General features: G+C 38.5%; 1 protein-coding gene and 1 non-coding gene across 5 annotated transcripts in view; both read left to right on the forward strand.

Moving 5' to 3' along the window:
* The window catches only part of MLLT3 (MLLT3 super elongation complex subunit), a 286189-nt gene that overhangs the window by 111134 nt on the left and 151432 nt on the right, over positions 1-23623 (forward strand). The window lies entirely within an intron of this gene.
* Positions 1319-1428, forward strand: LOC113935172. The gene has a single exon (XR_003523930.1). It is a non-coding gene; the product is annotated as a U6 spliceosomal RNA (small nuclear RNA).

Here is a 23623-nt window from a genome sequence, read left to right on the forward strand (position 1 = left end):
GTAATGCATTTGTACAGTGAATAAATGCTTCCTAAAATTGGTCAAATTAGGATGCTTATGTTAAAATTCTTTAACTTCTTTAAAATAACTTCAAACAATTGGAAATAGATTTCATCCATAAGACACAATTATAGGTTTGAAAAGGAGAGGAAAATTCATTAGCAAGAACGCTTTTCTTGATAGAGGATGGAGAACAGATGTACCTATTTTCAGCACGTTATTAAAAATATATAGTTCTGGTAGTGCAATGAAGATGCTGTTAATAGGCACAAAGCATCATGTTTCTTTTTTGTTGTTGTTTTTTACCTTTGTGGAAAGGCTTGATTTAATTAAAAGATTTACCGACAGTCTCTAGGAATGACTTATTCATTGCTGACTAGATTTTGTGTAGCTTTGCACAACTTAGAATGTGGATGCAGGAGATGGTTTATCATGCTGCCTTTTGTCTTAACCTCTGGACTAGTGCTTCTCAAAACTTTAATGTGCTGACAAATGACCTAGGCATCTTTTTATTTTATTTTATTTTTTTAAAAGACTTTATTTATTTATTTGAGAGAAAGAGTTAGAGGTAGCACGAGCAAGGTGGAGAGGCAGAGGGAGAGGGGGAAGTAGACTCCCCGTTGAGCAGGGAGCCTGATGCAGGGCTCCATCTCAGGACCCTGGGATCACGACCTGAGCCAGAGGCAGATGCTTAACTGAAACTAACTGAGCCATCCAGAGGCCCTGACCCAGGCATCTTGTTGGTAAATGTAGGTTGTGATTCAGTAGGTTTGGAGTAGGGTCTGAGATTTTTATTTCTCTTAAGTTCCCAGGTTTGTAGAACACACTCTGAAGCAAGTAAGAGGCTTTTCTGAGTATAATTTTTGGTGTGGCTGCCCATAGTATTCAACATTTTACAGTTAAGTGTAGTAGATAGAAAAATGATTTTCCCATATGCCCCGTTTTTGTCTGGAGGACAAAAAGATAGTGGTAGACTCCCATTAGTTAAGTAGCTTGCTAATAGTTTGGCAGGAATGAAGTATAGGCATTTCCCATTCAACTAGCTGTAAGTGTATTACATTTTTAAATTTATGAAAGTGGTGTAGTTTAAAAGCCAGCCTCTCATTGAGATGCCAGTTACCCTAGGAGGAAGAAAAATCATTTTGGATATATGTGGAGTACAACTATGGGCTTATTTCTTTCCTCTGGAAAGATCTCTTTGTATCTATAAAACTAATAAAATAATTACATCCTTGAATGTTAATATATATAAAGTTAAATGATTTTTTGTGGGTATTAAAATAAGTTCAGGTCTAACTTGGTTGTGTTTGGAGAAGAGTTTGTGGTTGCTTCTATAAAAAATAAAATAAAATTGGAATGATACAGAAAAGATTAGCATGGTCCCTGCATAAGGATGATGGACAAGTTCATGAAGAGAAGAGTTTAATATTGAGGAAATGTTCATGGTGGGAAAACTTGCCTGTTTGAAGGATAAAAATGGAGAACTAATTTGAAAATAATTTTTAACTGTCACCATTTTTTTTTAAACCTTTAAGATGGGCAGCCTAGCAAAATTGTACCAAGTGATATTGAATACATTGGTCTTGAATAGTTTCCAAGAAAACTTCAGGCAGTTGGATTTATCTGGGAAATATTGAAATATGAATTTGAGGCTAGGAAAAAATGTTTAGAGAGATAAAGTCAAATACTTCAAAGAATTATTTGCTTATATCTTAAAAAAATGACTCAGTTTTTGTTAATTTTGAGCTTTTATGTAATTGAAGGTTAAAAACAAAGAAAAAATGAGCATCTTTAAAGCTTTCTGAATTAGTGCATAAATCTGATCTTCCTTGAGGAATGGGAAGAGATGTAACCAAATGGCTATTATCTCTATAGATGATGTGACAGACCGTAGAAATCATCCACAACAGTAAAAATCCCCTAGGATCTGACACAGGTGGGAAAAAATTCCCAGGGATTCTGGAAGTCAAATTGTGTTTATCTACTGTAATGATAACTGATAACCAAATTAATTTTAACTATGATACTCTAGTATTCAGATAATAAATGAATTTTTTTCTAAGTGCATCTTCCAAAAGATTGAGGCTGTAGTTATCTGAAAAATTTTCATCTGTGTTTCAGATGGTTAAGTGTGTGGAAGTATATGTTCTAGAAAAGTAAGGAAGGAGGTATGCATTCCATGGGGGCTAGGTGTTAAAATGACAGTAGTGTTTTTTATTTGTATTTGTATTTTTTTTTAAGATTTTATTAGAGAGAGAGAGAGAGCACAAGAGGGAGGAGGGGCAGAGGGAGAAGCAGACTCCCCACTGAGCAGGGAGCCCGAGGCGGGACTTGATCCTGGAATTCCAGGAACATGACCTGAGCTGAAGGCAGTCACTTAACCAACTGAGCCACCCAGGCGCCCTGTATTTGTATTTGTATTTGTATTTTTTTAGAGAGAGGGAAAACGAAAGAGGGGCAGAGGGAGAGAGAGAGAGAGACAATCCCAAACAGGCTCCATGTTCAGTGCAAAGCCCAATGTGGGGCTCGATCTCATGACCCTGAGATCATGATCTAAGCTGAAATCAAGAGTTGGATACTTAACTGACTGAGCTACCCAGGCACTCCTGTTTTTATTTCTATTTTTTATTGTTTGACAGTAACATATTTTAAAGCATGAACAGTAGGAAAATAACTGTGGTGTTACAGAGGAAACAATTATACATGCACATTGTAGACCATTTGGGAAAAGACAATAAAAAATTTGAAAACCCAGTGTACTTTCTAATTTTTTTCTATGTAGTTTAAAAAATGTAGTTGCCCTTTTCTTCACTGTAATGTAACTTATTTCCCATATGATTGCACATTTTTGGGGTGAACGTTATTTTCTATGGCTGCATAATATTCCACTTATAAAAGAAATATCATTTGGGTAGTCATTCCTTCTTAGACATTTAAGTGAATTTATATGTTTTTCTAGGATGAATAATACTATAATGAACATCTGTGTATAATACTTTTCTTTGATCAGAATTTTCTTCTTAGGTCAGATTGCCAGAACTGAAATTCATATTCTTATAGGACACCTTTCCTTAAAAGTTCTTTGTGAAGTTGAGGGACTGTTTACAAAGAAATACTAACCCTTCCTGAGTGTTAAAAGATAAGGATGTTATGACAAGGTGTTAAAAGCTAAGCTGGAGTTGGACAGCTCAAATTAACCTGGTTCTATCTTTGACACCTGTTTTTAACACTTGTTGAAAAGGGAAAAAAATTGGGCTAAAAATTGGTCTTTTGGTAGGTTTTGATAGGTTGGATTCTTTCTAAGGAAATGAGTTGTTTATATGGCAGATGCCTTTAAAAATATTTTGCTAATAAGTAAGAGTAGGCGGACACTTGAAGATAAAGTTTCTAATAATAAGTTTATAATGTTTAACTCCTAGCCCTCTTGACTTTAATTTAGGGCAAATGTATGGAGGTAGTTGTGATTCACTAAGCAAATAGAAGAAAAAGAGGGAAACAAGAATAATACTGCCATAGGAAAAAAATAGAAACTGTCTCACAATTCAGACTATAGACTGATTTGTAATATTTATTCTTAGCCAAATTTTAAACATAAGACAGGGCGCCTGGGTGGCTCAGTTGGTTAAGTGGCTGCCTTTGGCTCAGGTCATGATCCTGGAGTCCCTGGATCGAGTCCCACATCGGGCTCCCTGCTCGGCGGGGAGTCTGCTTCTCCCTCTGACCCTCCCCCGTCTCATGTGCTCTCTCTCTCTCAAATAAATAAATAAAATCTTAAAAAAATATATGTAAACATAAGACAGTTGGATAGGTAAGCCATAAATCCATCCTAGTTGCTCCATAAAGTTTCAAAAAACCCTGAATTTCTAATTAGCCCACATCATTTTAGTTGCCCTAGTGTCTTCTCACAATAGATTGACAGCCAGAACAGAAGGTTTGCAAGACCAGGTCTATAAGCTATATTTTCTATGTGTATTTTACTGGAGTTCTTATTTTAGTTGAGAAATTTTAGTTTTCAAGTGGTTTTTAATTTTTCTGGATTGTAATGATCTCTTCTATATAGTGAAATGTCTGTAGAGAATATTTTTTTCAATTAATTCCAAGACATTGATATATACATAAATGTAGGAATTAATGAAGTACTGTTTTCATCATTTTTATGTTTGTGACTATATTTTGAAGAATGTATATCAACTATAAATTAACTTTTTTAGAGGGAGGAGGGAGAGGGCACTGTGGGGAGGGGGAGAGGGAGAGAATCTTAAGCAGGCTCTATGCCCAGTGGGGAGCCCGATGTGGGGCTTGATCTCACAACTCTGAGATCATGACCTGAGCTAAAATCAAGAGTTGACTGAGACACAAAGGCTCCCCTATAAGTTAATTTTTAACTACATAACATTTGGTACATATAAGAGAATATAAGTAACATATAAAGTAAAAAGCAAAATAATAAAATGAACGTCCATGAAGCTACCATTCAACTTGAACTAGAACATGACCAAATTATCTCTGAGTTCCTTTCCTAGCCCGTTCAGTTTCACAGAGCTTTCAGGCTAAAAAGATCTTGGTGCCTACTTTTCTAAATTAGAATTAGTATGCTACTAGCCTTTGGAAGAAATCTAAACGGGTATATGCAATTTACATTAGGAACACCTGCAGATTAATGATTGATGTCAATGCGTATACATAATTCATAATGACAAAGATGTTTAAAAATAGGACATTAGCATTGAAATTGTTATCTATGCTAGATTTAAACTTAAAAAATACTTCTTAGACTAGAAATTGTCTTTATCTAAAGAGGCTATTTTAAAAATATCACTGAATATAAAAACAACATAGATATATTATTTGTACATAAAAGACCAAATATGTGTTTATTTAACAATATAAAATCACATTACATGTTGGAAATCCAGGGTTTTTTTTTTTTTTTTTAAGAGGAAATTATGTATCCCATCCACCAAGGACCTTCTGTGTTTCCAGATCTTTGCCTCATTTTCTGGGAATCAAGATTTCAAGGTTAAAAGGATGCGTGGGTGGCTCAGTTAAGTGTCTGCCTTGGCTCAGGTCATGATCCCAGGGTGCTGGGATTCAGTCACGAATTGGGCTCCCTGCTCAGTGGGGAGCTGCTTCTCCCTCTGCCTGCCTCTTCCCATTTGTGCTCTTTCTGTCTCTCTCTCTCTGACAAATAAATACATAAAATCTTAAAAAAAACACCTATTTAAAAGTTATACACAACAAATTATCATTAGAGGAAAGTACTATTGATTAATAAAGTTGCAGGTATATTATGTGATTATTTAAAGGTTCCCCCCCCCAATATTTTTCCCATTTGTACTTTTGCTAATTAACGTTGCGGAATATAGTAGTTTTTGATTTTTCAAATTGATTTTTGACTGAATCTCAGAGAGTAGAAACCCAAATTGCTTTTAAATTTTTTGTTGTCTTAAGCAGTAACCCTTTCAAGATTAGTAAACAAATTTTATTCATCTCATAAAACCATTGCAGGTGATTGTCTCTGAGTCTGTCTTCCTCATAAAATAAATGATAGATTTCAATTTTGGCTTATATTTCCCCCCGATTTCTTTCCATATTATCATTGCCTTTTTTTATTTTTAAGATTTTATTTATTTATTTGACAGAGACAGAGCACAAACAGGGGGAGAAGCAGGCTCCCACCTGATCAGGGAGCCCGATGTGGGGCTCGATCTCAGGACCCTGAGATCATGACCTGAGCTGAAGGCAGTTGCTTAATGACTGAGCCACCCTGGTGCCCCTTATCATTGCCTTTTATCTGAAATTTTCTGCTTTTTTAAAATTTAATTTTATTATGTTAGTCACCATACATTACATCATTAGTTATTGATGTAGTGTTCCATGATTCATTGTTTTCTTATAACACCCAGTGCTCCATGCAGTATGTGCCCTCCTTAATACCCATCACCGGGCTAACCAATCCCCCCACCCCCTTCCCCTCGAAAACCCTGTTTGTTTCTCAGAGTCCATAGCCTCTCATGGTTCGTCTCTCCCTCCGATTCCCCCCCCTTCATTTTTCCCTTCCTTCTCCTAATGTCCTCCCTGCTATTCCTTATGTTCCACAAATAAGTGAAACCATATGATAATTGACTTTCTCTGCTTGACTTATTTCACTTAGCATCATCTCCTCCAGTCCCATCCATGTTGATGTAAAAGTTGGGTATTCATCCTTTCTGATGGCTGAGTAATATTCCATTGTATATATGGACCACATCTTCCTTATTCATTCATCTTTGAGCAGGAGTATGAGCGTCTGGATAGTGTGGTGTAACTGGTGTTCCTCACTTTTCCTTTAAAAAAGCTCTCATATGGCTGTAACTTTCTTCTGCTTTTTTTTTTTTTTTAAGATTATTTTATTGAGAGAGAGAGAGAGAGTGCCAGTGCAATGAGGGGCAGAGGGAGAGAGAGAGAGAATCTCAAGCAGACTCTACCCTCAGTGCGGGGCTCAGTCTCACGACCCTGAGATCATGACCTGAGCCAAAATCAAGAGTCGGACACTTAACCGTCTGAGCCACCCAGACGCCCCTTAACTTTTTTCTTCTTTTTTTTTTTAATTTAAATTTAAAAATTTTTTAAAGATTTTGTTTATTCATTTGAGACAGAGAGATACAGAGAGGGAGAGCATGAGTAGGGGGAGAGGCAGAGGGAAAGGGAGAAGGAGTCTCCCCACTGAGCCAGGAGCCCGATGTGGGTCTTGATCCCAGGACCCCAGGACCCCAGGATCATGACCTGAGCCGAAGGCAGATGCTTAACCATCTGAGCCACCCAGGTACCCAACTTTTTTCTTCTTATAATGCCATATTTTAATCGGTTTGTGGATTAAGAATAAAAAGAAAAGTGATTTTACATTAAAACTTAACTTTTTGGGTGGCTCAGTCGGTTGAATGTCTGCCTTCAGCTCGGGTCATGATCCCAGGGTTCTGGGATCGAGCCCCGCATCAGGCTCCCTGTTCGGCAAAGAGCCTGCTTCTCACTCTGCCTACTTGTGCTCTCTCTCTCTCTGTCAAATAAATAAATGTCTTTAAAAAAAACAAAAAACAAAAAAACTTAACTTTTTAGGGGCACCTGGGTGATTCAGTTGGTTAAGCTTTGGACTCTTGATTGGGTCTCAGGTTGTGATCTCAGGGTATGAGATTGAGCCCCACGTAGGGCTCTGGGCTGGGCATGGAGCCTGCTTAAGATTCTCTCTTTTCCCTTTCCCTCTGCCTGCCCCCCACTCCCCTTGCACTTTCGCTGGCTGGGGAGGGGCCTTAACCTTTTATTGACTAAATATCTATCTTGATTTTTGAATGTATAGGAACAAATATGTGGTTACATAGGTTTGTATTTATTTTTAGCAATGTTTTTTCTCTCAGGTTACCTGCTATAAGGACATTATAAAATTGTCCTTTTGATTTAGAGAACTTTTTCATTTGAAACTATGTAAAGTTTCTTCTTTTTGAACTTTAAAAATAAATTACTTTGTTGTAGAGTAAGATTCAGTCATCTTCTAGCTGAAAAATTTTTTTTTAAGATTTATTATTTATTTTATTCAGGGAGAGGCACAGGGAGAGGGAAAGAGAATCCCAGGCCGACTCGGCACTCAGTGCAGAGTTGGATGTGGGGATTGATCCCACAACCCCAAGGTTAGTACCTGAGCCAAAACCAAGAGTCTGATGCTCAACCTGCTGCGCCACCCGGGTACCCTGAAATTTTTTTTTTAATTTTTTTTTTAAGATTTTATTTATTTATTTGACAGAGACACAGCGAGAGAGAGAGAGCACAAGCAGGGGGAGTGGGAGAGGGAGAAGCAGGCTTCCCGCGGAGCAGGGAGCCCGATGCGGGGCTCGATCCCAGGACCCTGGGATCCTAATCTGAGCCGAAGGAGATGCTTAATGACTGAGCCACCCAGGCGCCCCTAGGTACCCTGAAATTTTAAACTCATAAATGTTATGGGCCAGTTAGCTTTTTTACATGTAAGTCAGCCATCAACCACTCTGGTCGTCAGCAAGTTACTTAACGCTTTTATTCCTCTGTTTCCTCATCTGTGCGGTGGAAGGAGGTAGCTTTTCAGGGTGGTTGTGAGAATGAGAGGAGTTGTTATGTCTGAGCACTTTTATGGAAATACTTGCATTACTTTTCTGTCACTGCCATAACAGAGAAACAGAAATATAGCTGCTGAAAACCACACAAATAGCGTTCTCCTGGTTCTGTAGGTTAGAAGCTGGGATTAACTCAACTGGTTTCTCTACTAGAGTTTCATGAGCCTGAAATTCAGGCGTTGGTCGGCTAGGCTGTTCATTGGGAGGCTCAGGGAACAATATGCTCCTGGGCTTATTCAGGTTGTCCTCCGACTCTAGTTCCTGTGGTTGGAGAGTTGACGTCTGTTTCTTTGTAAACTGTCCGCTGGGCCAGCCTTAGCTTCTAGAGATTTCTCCAGTCCTTTGCATGTGGGCCTGTACATTTCAGAGCCAGCAAGGGCTCTGCAAATGCTTTTCATGCTGAGAAATTTCTCTGACTTCTGCTGTTGCTGCATCTCTCCTATTCCTCTTGTACCACATCTCTCTCTAATTAGAGCTGGGGAAGGTTCTCTGCTTTACAGTCTCCTGTGATTCGCTCAGGACCATCTGCATAATACATGATAATCCTTATAGCCTGTGGTCAGTTGATTAGTGATCTTAATTACATCTGCAAAATCTCTTCACAGCAGTACCTAGAGTAGTTTTTTTTTTTTTTTTAAGATTTTATTTATTTGTTTGACGGACGAGATCGGGCACGTTCAGGGTGGTATGGCCGAGAGTGGGAGAGGGAGAAGCAGGCTTCCCGCAGAGCAGGGAGCCCGACGAGGGGCTCGATCCCAGGACCCCGAGACCATGACCTGAGCTGAAGGCAGACGCTCAACAACTGAGCCACCCAGGCGCCCCCAGACTAGTTTTTGACTGAATAATGAGAGGACAGGAATCTTCGGGACAGCTTCAGAATTCTGCCTGTGATCGTGCTCAAAAATGGTAGTGAGGAATAGTCTGGGAGTGATAGGCAGTGATGAAAGAAATCACATGTTTACCTGAGGAGTATGGAGTAAATTGTTTAAATCCCTTGTAGGTAGGCACTGTTCCTTACTTTTTTGTATCTTTAGGGCCTTATGGCTTGCCATATATTTATTTAAATATCTGCCATTGGTTGATAGCTTGAATGTAATTTCTCTCTCTCTTTTTCTAAAGATTTTATTGATTTATTTGAGAGAGAGAAAGAGAATGAGAGAGAGAAAAAGAGCATGAGAGCGGGGAGGGTCAGAGGGAGAAGCAGGCTCCCCACAGAGCAGGGAGCCCCATGTGGGACTCGATCCTGGGACTCCAGGATCATGACCTGAGCTGAAGGCAGTCGCTTAACCAACTGAATCACCCAGGTGCCCCTGTAATTTCTCTTTTGATTTTATTCATTTTTTTAAAAGATTTTATTTATTTATTCATGAGAGACAGACAGAGGCAGAGGGAGAAGCAGGCTCCCAATGCGGAACTCGACCCCAGGACCCTGGGATCATGACCTGAGCCGAAGGCAGACGCTTAACCATCTGAGCCACCCAGGCACCCTGATTTTATTCATTTTATTTCTTGGACTTACTAAAAGTACTGTAGGACTTTCGTTTAATATTTCTGGTCCCACTGTGGAATGATTTAATATTTCTGGTACCACTGTGAAATGAGTTTCCCGTTACCTTTTTTGCTACTTTTCATTTTCATTAAATCACGGAGATAAAATAGCTTGTTCTTGTATTATAAGCTGCCAACAACCTTTTGTTATTGGAACAGAAATTTTGACGTATTTTGTCTTGTACTCATCAAGGATTTGTTAGTCTTTTATGTACTCTTAACCATGTCTCCCGTGACTGTATTTGAAGAAGATAGGTTGTAAGTAGAGCATACTGTTGATAGTTGGACGTAGAGTTGTCCACCTGCCCCAGCAGAAGGGGGCGCCCTATTGCTGTTTTCAGGGTGGCCTCCTTAACACTGAACCTATAACCACAGTGGCCAGCAAGGTGATAATCACTCAGCATTCCTCTTACCATTTCGGGACATTTTCCCAATCAGCAAATCTAGGACTTCCTTTCATGATTTTAATCAGACATATTGGAGATCTGCCAAGAAAGAAGAGTATAAATCATCACCTTTAAGAAGCCAAGATCTTTGAAAAGGCGTTAAGCCTTTTAATGACAGTGTTTTTAGAATATTTACATGGGTCAGTCTGTATATATGGAAACCTATTTGTCTCAGGGACCCTCCTCATTAACATTTAAAAAAAATTATTTTTCTTATACTCTTTCCATCAGATTGGCTTGTTCATCCCTCCATCCCCTATAACCTCCACCGCCTTAATCCTGTGTTATGCAAAGAGAAATGAGGAGTTTATTTAATATACTTTTGTGGAAAAGTGTTCACTTTGTTACTTCCTTTCATTCATAAGTGATGTCTTGGAATCTTTTCTGCTTTTTCTGACTCTTAGACAAAAATACATGTCTGTCCTCCCCTTCCTAAAAAGATGCATAACATGAAACAACCCTTTGTGCCAAAAAGTTTAAACACTTTTTACCCAAGTACCTTGCTTACCTTGCTGCCTTTGAATCTGATAATGAGGGCTGGCTGGGCATGCATATGGTTAGTTCTTTCAAGAATGCCTTTCTGTCTAAATCTAGGATCAACAATGTCCATTCATTGTTCCTTTGATCTTTCTGTATGTTTTGCAGACTCATCTGGCAATCTTGTTCTCTCGTGGAAAACTGGGCATTTATTTGTTCTTTTCCTTTACTACCTATAAACTGAATTCGAGCCTTCTTTTACCAAATTTCATTTCAGGAGAACACATCTTTTAAAAGCTCTTTGAAAGAATCAGATTCTGTGTTGTTTTGTTTTGTTTTGTTTTTTAAGTAAGATCTCTGCCCACCATGGGGCTCGAACTCACGACCCCGAGATCAAGAGTTGCTTGCTCCCTCCGGCTGAGACAGCCAGGCGCCCTTACATATTGCCTTTTTAAAAGTATTTTTAAAAAGTAATCCATGTTATCTAAATAGGTTAAAAGTATCATATTTATTTAATTTGTTGAGGAAGTTATTCTGAGATCATTTATTTAGAGTCTTCTAAATTCTTGACAGTTTTTCAGTTTTCTTTCAACTGATATACATTGTTCAATTTGTCTTATAGATCACCAGTCTGATTATAAATTTTTTAAAATATTTGAGAGAGAGAAGGAGAGAGAGAGAGTGTGTGAGCACATACTCGCATGAGCACACTAGCAGGGAGGAGGGGCAAAGGGGAAGCAGGCTCCTCCCGTGAGCAAGGAGCCCGATGAGGGACTCTATCCCAGGACCCTGAGGTCACAACCTGAGCCAAAGGCAGACGCTTAACCAACTGGGTCACCCAGGTGCCCCATGATTATTAATTTTTTTAACTGTAAAATGTACGTACATAAAATTTCGTTTCCACTATTGTGAACTATACAGTTCAGTGGCATTAAGCACATTCCCATTGTTCCATAACTTTCTCCACCATCCATCTCTAGAACTTTTTCATCATCCCAAACTGAAAGTCTGTATGCAGGGAAACAATAACTCCCCTTTCCTTTCTCTCTCCTCCTCCTGGCAACCACCATTCTACTTTCTGTCTCTATGAATTTGACTTAATTGATTTGTTTTTATAATGTTTACCTTAACAAAACATTTATCCTTCAAGGCGTGACTGGGGGTATGGTCTGGGGGCAGGGAGGAAGAGTTGATTTATAGGTATCAGATTAAATTTACTGCCTAGGGAATTAATAAGTAACCTTTACCTGCCTTGTATATTTGATTACTTTTTATTTGCAGGATTTGAACACTGGGAATATATGAATATAACTTGTCTTTAAAATGCTATGTTTTTGAAGAAAAGAAAATAAAGTTTTGAACTTTGAATTAAGGGCTTTGCTGATACTCATCTCTCTTAAATATATATATTTTTTCAATTTGGCTTTTCTTCAGATCATTTTACTTCCCATCTTGAATGTTTAGTCTATGACTCCTAGAGTTCATTGGGAATAATTCCTTGTTTTTTTAGACAGCTAAGGTCTTGATTTTTGACATAGATATGTCTCACATGCCATAAAGTTGTTTTGAAATTAGTTTGATAAGAGTGAGGTGTTCATAAATTATACCATTTGGGTTGTGGATATTTTGCCTGATAACTACATTACTGGTACAGACTGACTGTTTTTCTAGAATGGGGGCAAATGGTCTTCTTTCTCATTGTAGAAAGGTGGGAGTTTTCCTGAATGATACTGATTAGGGAATACATAGCAATTTTCTGGGTTTGGGGAAAGCATGGCTTGAGTTCAAAACTGGTTAGGTTGTCTTTTCAGGAGTGGCTCTAGGCTTCTCCAAAGGCAGTATTGTTCATTCATTTTGTAAACAATTGAATGATATGTTGGCTATAAATAGAATTTCATTCCAGTAGTGAAGGTCCTATGATTTTCCTAAATAGCAGCAGCAAGTTTTTAGCCTTGGATAGATGGAGTTAAAGGTAAATAGAGGCCACAGTTTCACAAGAAGCGCTTCAACCCTTTGTTCCTTACCTGTGGTAGACCAGGAGAGCAAATGAAAGATGAGGCAGGGGACCTTGTAGAATTAACTAGTTCTGCCTTGCAACTTTTATGCACCAGCTTCACCATCTTTTTAGCTAATGTCTTTTCTGCCATGACTTTAGGTAATAAGCATAGACAAATATGTGTATATGTACTTTGTTTTTTCATGTTCTGATTCAGTAATTCTGTCTTAGAATTTCAACATAAAACAGTCAATAGCCATGGTGCATATGTGTACATGTACTTTGTTTTTTCATGTTCTGATTCAGTAATTCTGTCTTAGAATCTTAACATAAAACAGTCAATAGCCATGGTGCATTTCTATAACGTTTCTCAGGTGGAGGTGGTTTTGTTGTTATAGAATGTCATGGGTAGTAGCTAAGTGGGTTTTTGTTTACTCCCAGATTCCTCTCTATTCCAGTTTTCTATTAATTAACAAATGCTGATATACAAAGACGGTAAAACTTAACATCCCTTGCCTTTGGGGGAATAAACCAGCAGACGGAGGCCCTTAGACATCCCCTGGAAGCATGCAGACTCTCCTGTAATGACAGAACTGTAGGAGCAACTCCTCCTGACAGTTCAAAGTTTCATAAAGGCAAACCGTGAGCTGGCCCTTGAAGAATAAGTCGAAAGATTTATTGCCGTGCGCCTGATACCAATTTGCGTTGTAGGAGTGTGATCTTATCTTATTTTAAATTCTTTGCCAATCTTTTAGAAATACTGTCTTTTGCCTTTTTTTTTTTTTTAAACCAGCGAGTTGGACTATCTTTTCATATATTTATTTACTAGCCGCTCTTTTCTTTGGAGGGTTGCCAGTTAGCGGACTTCCCCATTTCTCTCATTAATTGTCAAGACTGCTTTATGTTCGTGTTGGCTTACCGAAGACAGGATGTTTGTTGGAATTGTGGTAAAGGTATGGATTGATTTATGGGAAATTAACCTTTTTTTGGGTGATATTCCATCTTCCCTGTCAAAGGGCATGCTATATTTTTTCTTTTATTCAGGTCTTCTAGCTCTCTCAGTAAAGTGATATACAGCTTTGTTTGTGGGTAATATGTGTTTTGAGTTCCTTAAGTTTTTGTTGCTTTTGTAAATGGAGCCCTTTGTTCCATTGTATTTTGGAAGGCGTGATTCCAGAATGTGATTATTGTACTATGGAGGAAAGCTATATATATTTTTTGTGTATCACCTAATTTCTGGAGATTCTTTTGGTTCCAGAACTTTTTCAGTGGACTTTCTGTATTTTCCCTGATAGACAGTAATTTTCCCACAAGTAATTGTGTATGGATCATCTTTGCTTGTTTGTTGTATTTATTATATGTGCTGGGGTTTTCAAAACAGTTTTGAATCATGCTGGTATTAGTGGTCCTTCTTCTTGAAGGCATACAAGAGTTCAGTGAAAATATTTTGGCAAACGAAAAAGCAGAGCTCAACACTTGAATATAACTGATGACAGACAAAAATGCGTTTTAGGAAATGTATGATTAACTATGGCTTGCATGTGAAGGAAGTGTTAACTTCATGGCTGAGAGTAATACGTACACTTGTGCAGACATCTAATATTATTTTGTCATTATTTTGGCAATTGTATATTTATGTGTTGTACATATATAGTGCACATTTTAGATCAAGTGAAGTCTGTTTGCACAGTGCAGTTACAATTAATGGCACTGATTTATTCATCATTCAAAAAATGTAAAAATCTCTCCTTATTTTCCAATCCCACTCCTAGGGGGAAATCACTGTTAGGTTTGTTGTTTACCCCTCCAGTCTTTTCTGTAGGTATTTAATCACTCTGTGTACACACACTCATGTCTGCATGTGTTTATATATTCTTTTACAAAAACAGGATAATTTAAAGCATAAAGTATAGTAACTTCTTAGAAACTTAGCAATAAAATATATTGTGCATCTCTTTTTATGTGATTGATGATTTTTTTTGTGATTGATGATTTTTTTAAAGTCTTGGCTCTGTTCTGCACTATATTATTACGGTCGTAACATTTCATAGCTATTTATTTTTGGAGGATATGAGAAGTAAGCAGGTGAAGGTATATCACAGCAAATAACTTACTTGAAAATAAGCTCTATTGTTTAGGTTTCCTTATTTATATAAATCAATTATTCTAGGAGCCAGTTAGTGAAAAACTCTCTTAAAATCATGTGGGATTTATATTTCCCTAAGAGAATTTTACCAATTAAAAGCAATTTAGATATGTAAAATCCAGTCATTAACCGAGTCATGAATATGCTCTTGCTTTAAAAATCTGATTAAGAAAAATACAGATTTTCACCAGGGGACTTATATAAGTTTGATTCATGTTTTCAAAGACCTTTGCCATACTCCTTATCTTTTGAAAATATTTAACTGAGTTCAGGATGTGAGTGTGATTATATAATTATTGTTTTCTGGGTCATAGTGTTCTTATGTTCACAATTTGTTTTCAGTATTTCATCAAATGTTTTGAATACTTGGGGTAAGTACCATACTGGGTCCTGGCAATACCAAGCAGGAAAAAAAAAAAAAAGTGGTTCTTTTTATAGATTTTACAGGTTACAGACTTGTAGGGGACCAGAGAAGCAGATTTCAAGCGCACTAAATGTTGCTTATATATAGGCTATAGAGGGGAAATTTATAATTTGGGAGGCGGGGAGCTTATGAGGAAGATGCCTGGAAAGTCTTAGTGGGGAAGGCAGGGAAGAGGAGTAATTTTGGGATTGAGATTTGAAAGATGAAGAAGTTTCTCCTAGGCAGGTGGGTAATAAGGAGAGCCAAGGGCATAAAGGCCAAAAGAATAGAAACCTTTCTAGTTCTATGAGCTGTAGGCAGTCGAGTGTGTCCGTTGAGGAAGTATTAAGCAATGGAGACACTTTTCCAGCACAGCAGTGCAGGGTCATGATGGTAGAATGACTATTCTGTGTTAGAAAACAAGAGCGAAGGGTTAAAGGAATAACTTGGAGAGCATGGTGGAGTATGTATTAGAATTCTCCCATGATAGCTTCATCATCAAAACTTTGAAGAGGCCTAAAAGGAAAATACAGTGACACCAGAAGGAAAATAAAACTTACTTGAGGGGCGCCTGGGTGGCTCAGTCAGTTAAGCATCCGACTCTTGATTTCAGCTCAGGTCATGATCTCTGGGTCGTGAGATCGATTCCCACATCGGGCTCCGTGCTTGGTGTGGAGTCTGCTTGAGATTCTCTCTCTCCCTCTCCCCTTCCCCTCCTCACTAAAGTAAATAAATCTTAAAAAACAAACAAACAAACAAAAACCCCAAAAAACCTTCCTTGATAAGATTTCTCTCCAAGATCAGTTTGCTGGATTGCCCTTTTGTGGACACCATCTTTAGCCAAATCTTTTACAGTATGTTCATATGCCTGCAAATAATAAATCAACTATAATGATATAACTGCTATATTTCATAGATTGTGAGATCTGCATTTAACATCTTTGAAACTGGTATATGTCTACTAATCAGTTCGAGGAGTTTTCCTGGCTATATTTTCTTCTTAGTATGGAATACAGTGATGTTGAATCTGTTTATGATTAGTGGCATCCTACACTTGAAATATGTTAATATTTTGCTGATAGTCATTTAAAAAAACATATAAATATGTATTTTTTAATTTTTAAATTTTAATCCCCTGTAGTTAACATACAGTGTTATATTAGTTTCAGGTGTACAGTACTGTCTTTCAATAGTCCTGTATTAATCAGTGCTCACCATGATCAGTGTACTTAGTCCCCATCACCTATTTCACCTACCCACCCCACCTCTAGTAACCATCACTTTTCTCTGTAGTTGAGTGTGTTCCTTGGATTGTGTTTCTTCCCCCTGCCCACCTCTGTTTGTTTATTTTGTTTCTTAAATTCCACATATGAGTGAAATCATATGGTATATATCTTTTTCTGACTTATTTTGCTTAGCCTTATACTGTGTAGTTCTATTCATGTTGTTGCAGATAGTAAGGTTTCATTCTTTTTTATGATTGAGTAGTATTCTGTTGTGTGTGGGTATAGACACACACACACACACACACGCACACTGTGGGTATAGAGAGAGAGAGAGAGAGACACACACACACACACACACACGCACACTGTGGGTATAGAGAGAGAGAGAGACACACACACACACACACACACACACGCACACTGTGGGTATAGAGAGAGAGAGAGAGAGACACACACACACACACACACACGCACACTGTGGGTATAGAGAGAGAGACACACACACACACACACACACACACACACACACACACACACACACACACACACCCCCCTGTATGTATATATGCCCCATCTTCTTTATCCATTCATCTGTCGATGGACACTTGGGCTGCTTGCATAATTTGGCTGTTGTAAATGATGCTGCAGTAAACATAAGGATGCATGTATCCTTTGAATTGCTGTTTTTGTATTTTTTGGATAAATACCCAGTAGAGCAATTACTGGATCATAGGGTTGTTCTATTTGTAACTTTTTGAGGAACCTCCATACTGTTTTCCATAGTGGCTGCATCAGTTTGCATTCCCACCAACAGTGCACAGAGGTTCCTTTTCCACCATTTACTTGCTGATCTTTGTTTCTTACGTTTTTGGTTTTAGCCCTTCTGACAGGTTTGAGGTGTTATCTCCTTGTAGTTTTGATTTGCATTTCCCTGATGAGTGATGTTGTGCATCTTTTCATTTGTCTTTTGGCCATCTGTGTGTGTCTTCTTTGGAGAAATGTTTGTTCATGTCTTCTGCCTATTTTTTAATTGGAAATTGGATTATTTGGGGTTTTTTGGTGTTGTATCAGTTCTTTATATATTTTGGATACTAGCCCTTTATTGGGTATGTCATTTGTAAATATGTATCAGTTCTTTATATATTTTGGATACTAGCCCTTTATTGGATATGTCATTTGTAAATATGTTCTCTCTTTTAGTTTTGTTGATTGTTTCCTTCTCTGTGCAGAAGCTTTTTATTTGGTGTAGTCCCAATAGTTTATTTTTGTTTTTGTTTCCCTTGCCTGAGGAGACGTATCTAGAAAGATTCTCTGACAGCTGATGTCAGAGAAATTCCTGCTGTGCCCTCTCTAGGATTTTTATGGTTTCAGGTATCACAGTTAGGCCCTTAATCCATTTTGAGTTTATTTTTATGTATGGTCTGAGAAAGTGGTCCAGTTTCATTCTTTTGCACGTAGCTGTTCAGTTTTTCCAATACCATTTGTTGAAGAGACTCTTTTTCCCATTGTATATTCTTGCCTCCTTTGTTGAAGATTAATTGACCATATAATTATGGGTTTATTTCTGGGTTTCCTGTTCTGTCCCATGGATCTATGTGTCTATTTTTGTGCTAGTCCCATACTATTTTGATTACTACAGCTTTGTAATATAACTTGAAGTCTGGAATTGTGATACCTTCAGTTTTATGTTTCTTTTTCAAGATTGCTGTGGCTATTTGGGGTCTTTTGTGTGTGCATATGTATTTGCTACTTCTTAAAAATCGTAATTATCTTCAGTGATATATGAGTATCTATGGTGGTGTGTCATTGAACATTTCTGATCATTGCCTTAATATGGATTGCTGAGTATGGAATGGTCATTTTGCTTTTAGGGTCTGAAATTATTTACAGTTGTTGCCCTCTAATTGCCTTTTTCTTTTTTACAACTTTTTTTGCATCTGAAGAAGCCATGACAACTTGTCATTTGTCAATTCCAGTTCTCAGCGGCTGAATAGTCAGGTATAATTCTTTTTTTTTTTTTTTTTAAGATTTTATTTATTTGACAGAGAGAGACACAGTGAGAGAGGGAACACAAGCAGGGGGAGTGGGAGAGGGAGAAGCAGGCTTCCCTTGGAGCAGGGAGCCCGATGCGGGGCTTGATCCCAGGACCCTGAGATCATGACCTGAGCCCAAGGCAGATGCTTAACAACTGAGCCACCAGGCGCCCCTAGTCAGGTATAATTCTAAGATCTGCAAAGACAGTTGGAGGTGGGGTGAGGGAAGAGTCTGTTTTTTAGGTTATAAAACAGTCAAGAGGTATTGTATAATGTGTTAAACACAATTAGTATAAGAAACAAGAGGAATAAGTAAATGGCAAGGACAGATGTTTGGTGTCCCCCATTATGAGAGGGGTTCATTACCTGAGAAATAAATGTACAATCATTGGAACTTCTCTTGGATAAAAATAATAAAATGAAACCAGTCTTTTAGTGCCTCTTATACTATTTATCTTAGTTAATATGCATTCTCCTCTTTGGGACTTAACAGAGCTCTGTATTTTTATGATAATCTATTGTTAAACCTCCTGACTAGTAATAGGTAGGAATTCCTGATGGTATATGTTCTTTATATATATTTGTGTGGGATATCACCTCTTAAATTCAGGAGTGACTAAGACAGGGAAATAGAGCATGTTATGATAAAGAGTCTAACTTTCTTAGGTTGGGAGATAAAGGTCTAAACAGGTATCTAGAAGAATCTGTAGAAATGGTTAAACTGGACAGGATAAGAGAAGACTGAATTTGGAGTACATTTCTTCAACACGTGTAGGTTGGAGGTTTCAGATGTCAGATGGAATTTGTATTGAGACTGTACATTTTTTGAGCAAGAAGGTAGATGGAGTATCTGAGGCTTTAGCCTCTAGAAAGTGGGGTGTCATCAACTCTAGATGGTAAAGGTTTGGGAGAGGCTGATAGTCTTGGCATGGTAGTAAGGTAAAATTAGGAGCTGAAATTTCAAAAGGCATTGTTTAATAAAATCTTCATTCTCTCTTACATAATAATAAGCAAGTTGTTTTCTTGTTTGCACAATGAAGTGGAGAGCTACTAGTTTGGAACTTGTCTAATTCAAAGTTGGTACTTAAATTTCTAAGAAAAAATATTCAAAATAGTATGAAGTTATATGTCGTCCAAAACTATAGGAAAAATGGACATGTAATTCCTTGATTTGGAAAAGATATTGAAATATATGAAGTACTTAAAAATTGTATAATATATGATTGCTGATAGCCTAAAATGATGAAATGAGAATAAGCTACAGCAGGAGGGACTTAGGTGAGAAGTAAATAAGTATTTCCTGAAATACGGAACTCTAGAAATGATGCCAGTTGAGTTAGGCATTTAAAAATGCCTTCTCTGCATAATTTTAAGAAGTCATTAAGTTCTTATTTATTTGGATTGGCCTTAAGGTGTGGTAATCTTGAATTAGAGAGAGGTGTTTTGAATGACTTCCTTGTTCCTTCTGGCCCTAGAATTTAATATTCTTTTGAGTGACGATTTGCCAGTTTGATTCTAGTGGTGAAATCTTAGGAAAGGTAACCAGATGAGGCTGTGGTTAAAATAACATGTAGTGAGGATTTGGCTCGCCACAGTTATTTTAATGGACAACCAACTCTTTCCCCATACCATTGGCTCTGTAGTATCCCTAATCTCTCTCTTTTTTTGAATCATGTCCTCATGTGAGTAATAGGCCCTTTAAATCATTTCCTTTTGTATTTATGTCCTTTTACTGAATAGAAAACCTTCTACCACCCTTGCAGTGACAGGAAGAAGTTAAGAGATGGTTCTCTGAAGTTGTTGCTACTTGGGTGACCACAGTGTGATCTTGGGTGGCAATGCTTCTTTTTTAGTGCTAAGGAAGGAACTTTTCTTTTGTTCGACTTAAAAAAAAAAAAAAGATCTGCTTTAGCTTTTCAGACACAGTCTTGACTTTGATAAGTAGCTTGTAGCCTTTTTCAAATAAATATGAAGTAACTGAATTTTCTCCGGTGCTCCATGCCTAAGAAGTGGGAGGAATTCTTAACTGGCAGTATGTTATTGAGAGAAGGATCTACAGGGTGATGGTGGGGGGTGGTGGGGTGGTGGGGTGGGAGTGGGTGAGAACAGTTTGATTCCTAAGTCATAGTGGGTACCTCACAGTGACATCAGGGATGACAAAATCAGATCATTGTGGAATTTGAGACTATTCCTTAGGTGTCTCAAATTAAATTTTTCTGGGTCTGGGGTCTTTCAGATTCCTCAGGAAAATAGAAAAATGGCTGTTTTGACACCAGTTGGGGAATTAAATCAAGAATTGGCCAAGAGTCTTAGTGGGAGCTTTAGCTGATTTCGCTGTTTTCAGCTGCCTGGCTGAAATACATCGGTTCCTCATTAGAAAAATATATTAATATTCCATTTCCTCAGAACTACTCTTCGAGAGTTCATCAAGGAAAGCTTGGCGTTCGGTTAGCAGGTGACTGGCAATACTTTGCTCATTCTGATTCTCTCTCTTCTTACTTTAGGTTCTTGAATCATAAGTAAGTTTTTACCAATAATACTTTTTAAGGCTTACCTTTAGGAATATCTATTAAATACATCTTCTGAAGCCCACTGTGATCCTTTTTTTTTTTTTTTTTTGGTGCTACCTCTGTCCCTTGCCCCCGCTGCTAACACTACACTGCTGACATTATAATCATTTATTTACAGCCTTGTTCTTTGAACAGAGTTGTTCTGCTCTAGTTATCTTTGTATTTGTAGCACCTAGCACTTCATAAATAAGCGGCCAATAGAGAACTAATTGAGCATCTACTGTCTACCCATCACTACATGAGGCACTCTGAGATCTTAAATGGGTTCTTATTGGATGGCCTTTCCTTGTTTCCAGAAGGATAGGAGGGCTTGTCAAGTGAGTTGGTGCGTGAGTCCTTTGTGGATTAAGTGATCATCTTTCTGATTCTGTTGGGCTGTACAGAAATGCACTTGTGTCTTAAAGAGCAAAATTGCTCTGAAATGGGGCTCCTGGGTGGCTCAGTCGGTTGAGCAGCTGTGTTCGGCTCAGGTCATGGTCCCAGGGTCCTGGGATTGAGGCCTGCATCAGGCTCCCTGCTCAGAGGGGAGCCTGCTTCTCCCTCTCCTGCTCCCTTTGTGCTCTCTCTCTCTCAAAAAAAAAAAAAAAAAAAAAAAAAATTGCTCTGAAGTGCCCAGCCCACAGGGTGAGGCTGTCTCTTCGACATGGAAGAAAATGAATCCTCACCCTCTTGGTGGGCAGCAGACTGGCTGTGTCTGAAACTGTCAATCTACCATTGTGGAGTTTCCATATGGAAATTTGTCTTTGCTCAACTCAGCCTAGGGATTTCTCAAGTGGATCTGTTTGTGTGAAGGGGAACTTCCAGAATTAGAGGCATTCAGATGAAAGGCAAGGAGCCGGGAGGGAAAGCAGTGGAGGCCTTGTCCCAGGGGCTAGTGGAAGAGCGATTTCCCATGCTTATTTATTTCTGGGCCCCTTTCTTTGAAGAAGTAGGAAGGATTGAAATGGAAAGGCCCCAGGATGCGCCACCAGTTCTGTGGCCTATGGTTTGGCTGTCAGGGCAGCAACAACAGTTGTTTGTGCTAACTTCTGATTTTATTTTAGCTCTCATATTTTTTCCTCTACGTTTTGCTTACTTTGTTGCCTTAAATCTGCTTTCCAAAGACCAAGGCAGGGGGAGAGTAGATCTGGGGTTTGGCAAAGGAGGGGAACAGATAAAATAATACCTTTTGTATTTGTAGAAAGGACTGCACCTTGTTATAGGCTGTGATATTTTCCCATTTTATGTTTTAAGGACACCAGAAGCTTAACTCAGCACTGCAGAAGTATTGTGTTGCAGTGGTTCAGAGCATAGGATTTAGATAATTTCTACTCATACTTGCACATAACTCATCCTATTGTATTATATGTACTACAGCATTGTTATAAGTTATGGGAATTGAATCATTGTGGCACATTATTTCTCTGAAAAATGTTTCACAAGTTTATTCAAATTTGGTTATATCCACAAATGAATATTATTACCTGTGTGACATTTCACCTGTGGATTTTGATACCTTTTACTTCTGGTATATTTTTACATTTCGAAACAGTGTTATTCACAGTATCCCCAGAAAGCAAGCTAGGACAGATTACTACTGCCTATGTCAAGTTAAGGAAACTGAGTCACAGGAGAGTTGTGACTTAACCTGAAATGTCATACTTACCCAGTTAGGGGCGACCTGGAACTTTAAACTGTTGTACCTGACTTCTCTAAGTTTTATTCTTTTCTCCTCTCTCTGAACTGCTTCCTTTGAGTCAAATAGGTTACCTCCTCCCAGGGGAAGGGCTCAGCTTAGAAACAGGGCACTAATTTGAAAACCTTCTGGTTTCTTTTCCAGGATTTGTCTGAGGCAGGGACAGGGGGATCACCTGTATTCCCTCTTGTAAACAAAACAAAACAAAACAAAAAAACTATAGGAAAAAAGACAGATAGTGTAAGGAGAGGCCAACAGCAGTAACAACATAAAAAGCAAATGAATTAGGGAAATAGTTGCAGTGCTTAAAAGGCACCTTTCACAGTAATCGCCTTGCGGTGCAAATACAAACTTAAAAACTTTCATAAGAAACCTAAAGGCATATAAAGAGCCAGCAACACCCCCCCCCCAAAAAAAAACCCCAAACAGCCGACAGCATTATGTCATATTAGAACATTAAACTTACAGAGGAAACCATTTTAAGCAGTTCCTTCCAAATGATCCACCCCTCCCCCCTCCGTAATTAAAGAGCTCCTCATGTTAGGAATAACACGAGAAGACAAATTCAGGCCCTGCCAGATGAGGGCAGACCAGGATCTCTTTAATCGAGAGCGTTCAAATCCAAACCGTCACGAGGTGCTGTCAATCTCTTCCTTCATTAGTCTCTCAAGTACGTTGGCACAGCTGCTGTTCCCCTCGGAGCCCTATGTGGAGACTGGGTTCTGAGTTCCTAGAGGTGGGACCGCACCTCTGCAGAAGCCAGCCCTTCTCCCTCTGCCTCCCCCCCACCCCCACCCCAGGTGCTTGCACAAACACGGCCTCATTTCTAAATGCAACTGGGCTGTGAAGTAAGTGGGAGTCCCGGGTCACACAGGAGGAGGGCTGAGAGGTTAAAGTGACTTGCCCCAGGTCATAGCTATTAAGTGGTGGATTTAGAATTTGAAACCGGTCGTCTTATTCCCAGGCCTGTGCTCTTTGCACCTTGC

The sequence above is a fragment of the Zalophus californianus genome, chromosome 13 (assembly GCF_009762305.2).
Source record: "Zalophus californianus isolate mZalCal1 chromosome 13, mZalCal1.pri.v2, whole genome shotgun sequence".
Lineage (NCBI taxonomy): Eukaryota > Metazoa > Chordata > Mammalia > Carnivora > Otariidae > Zalophus > Zalophus californianus.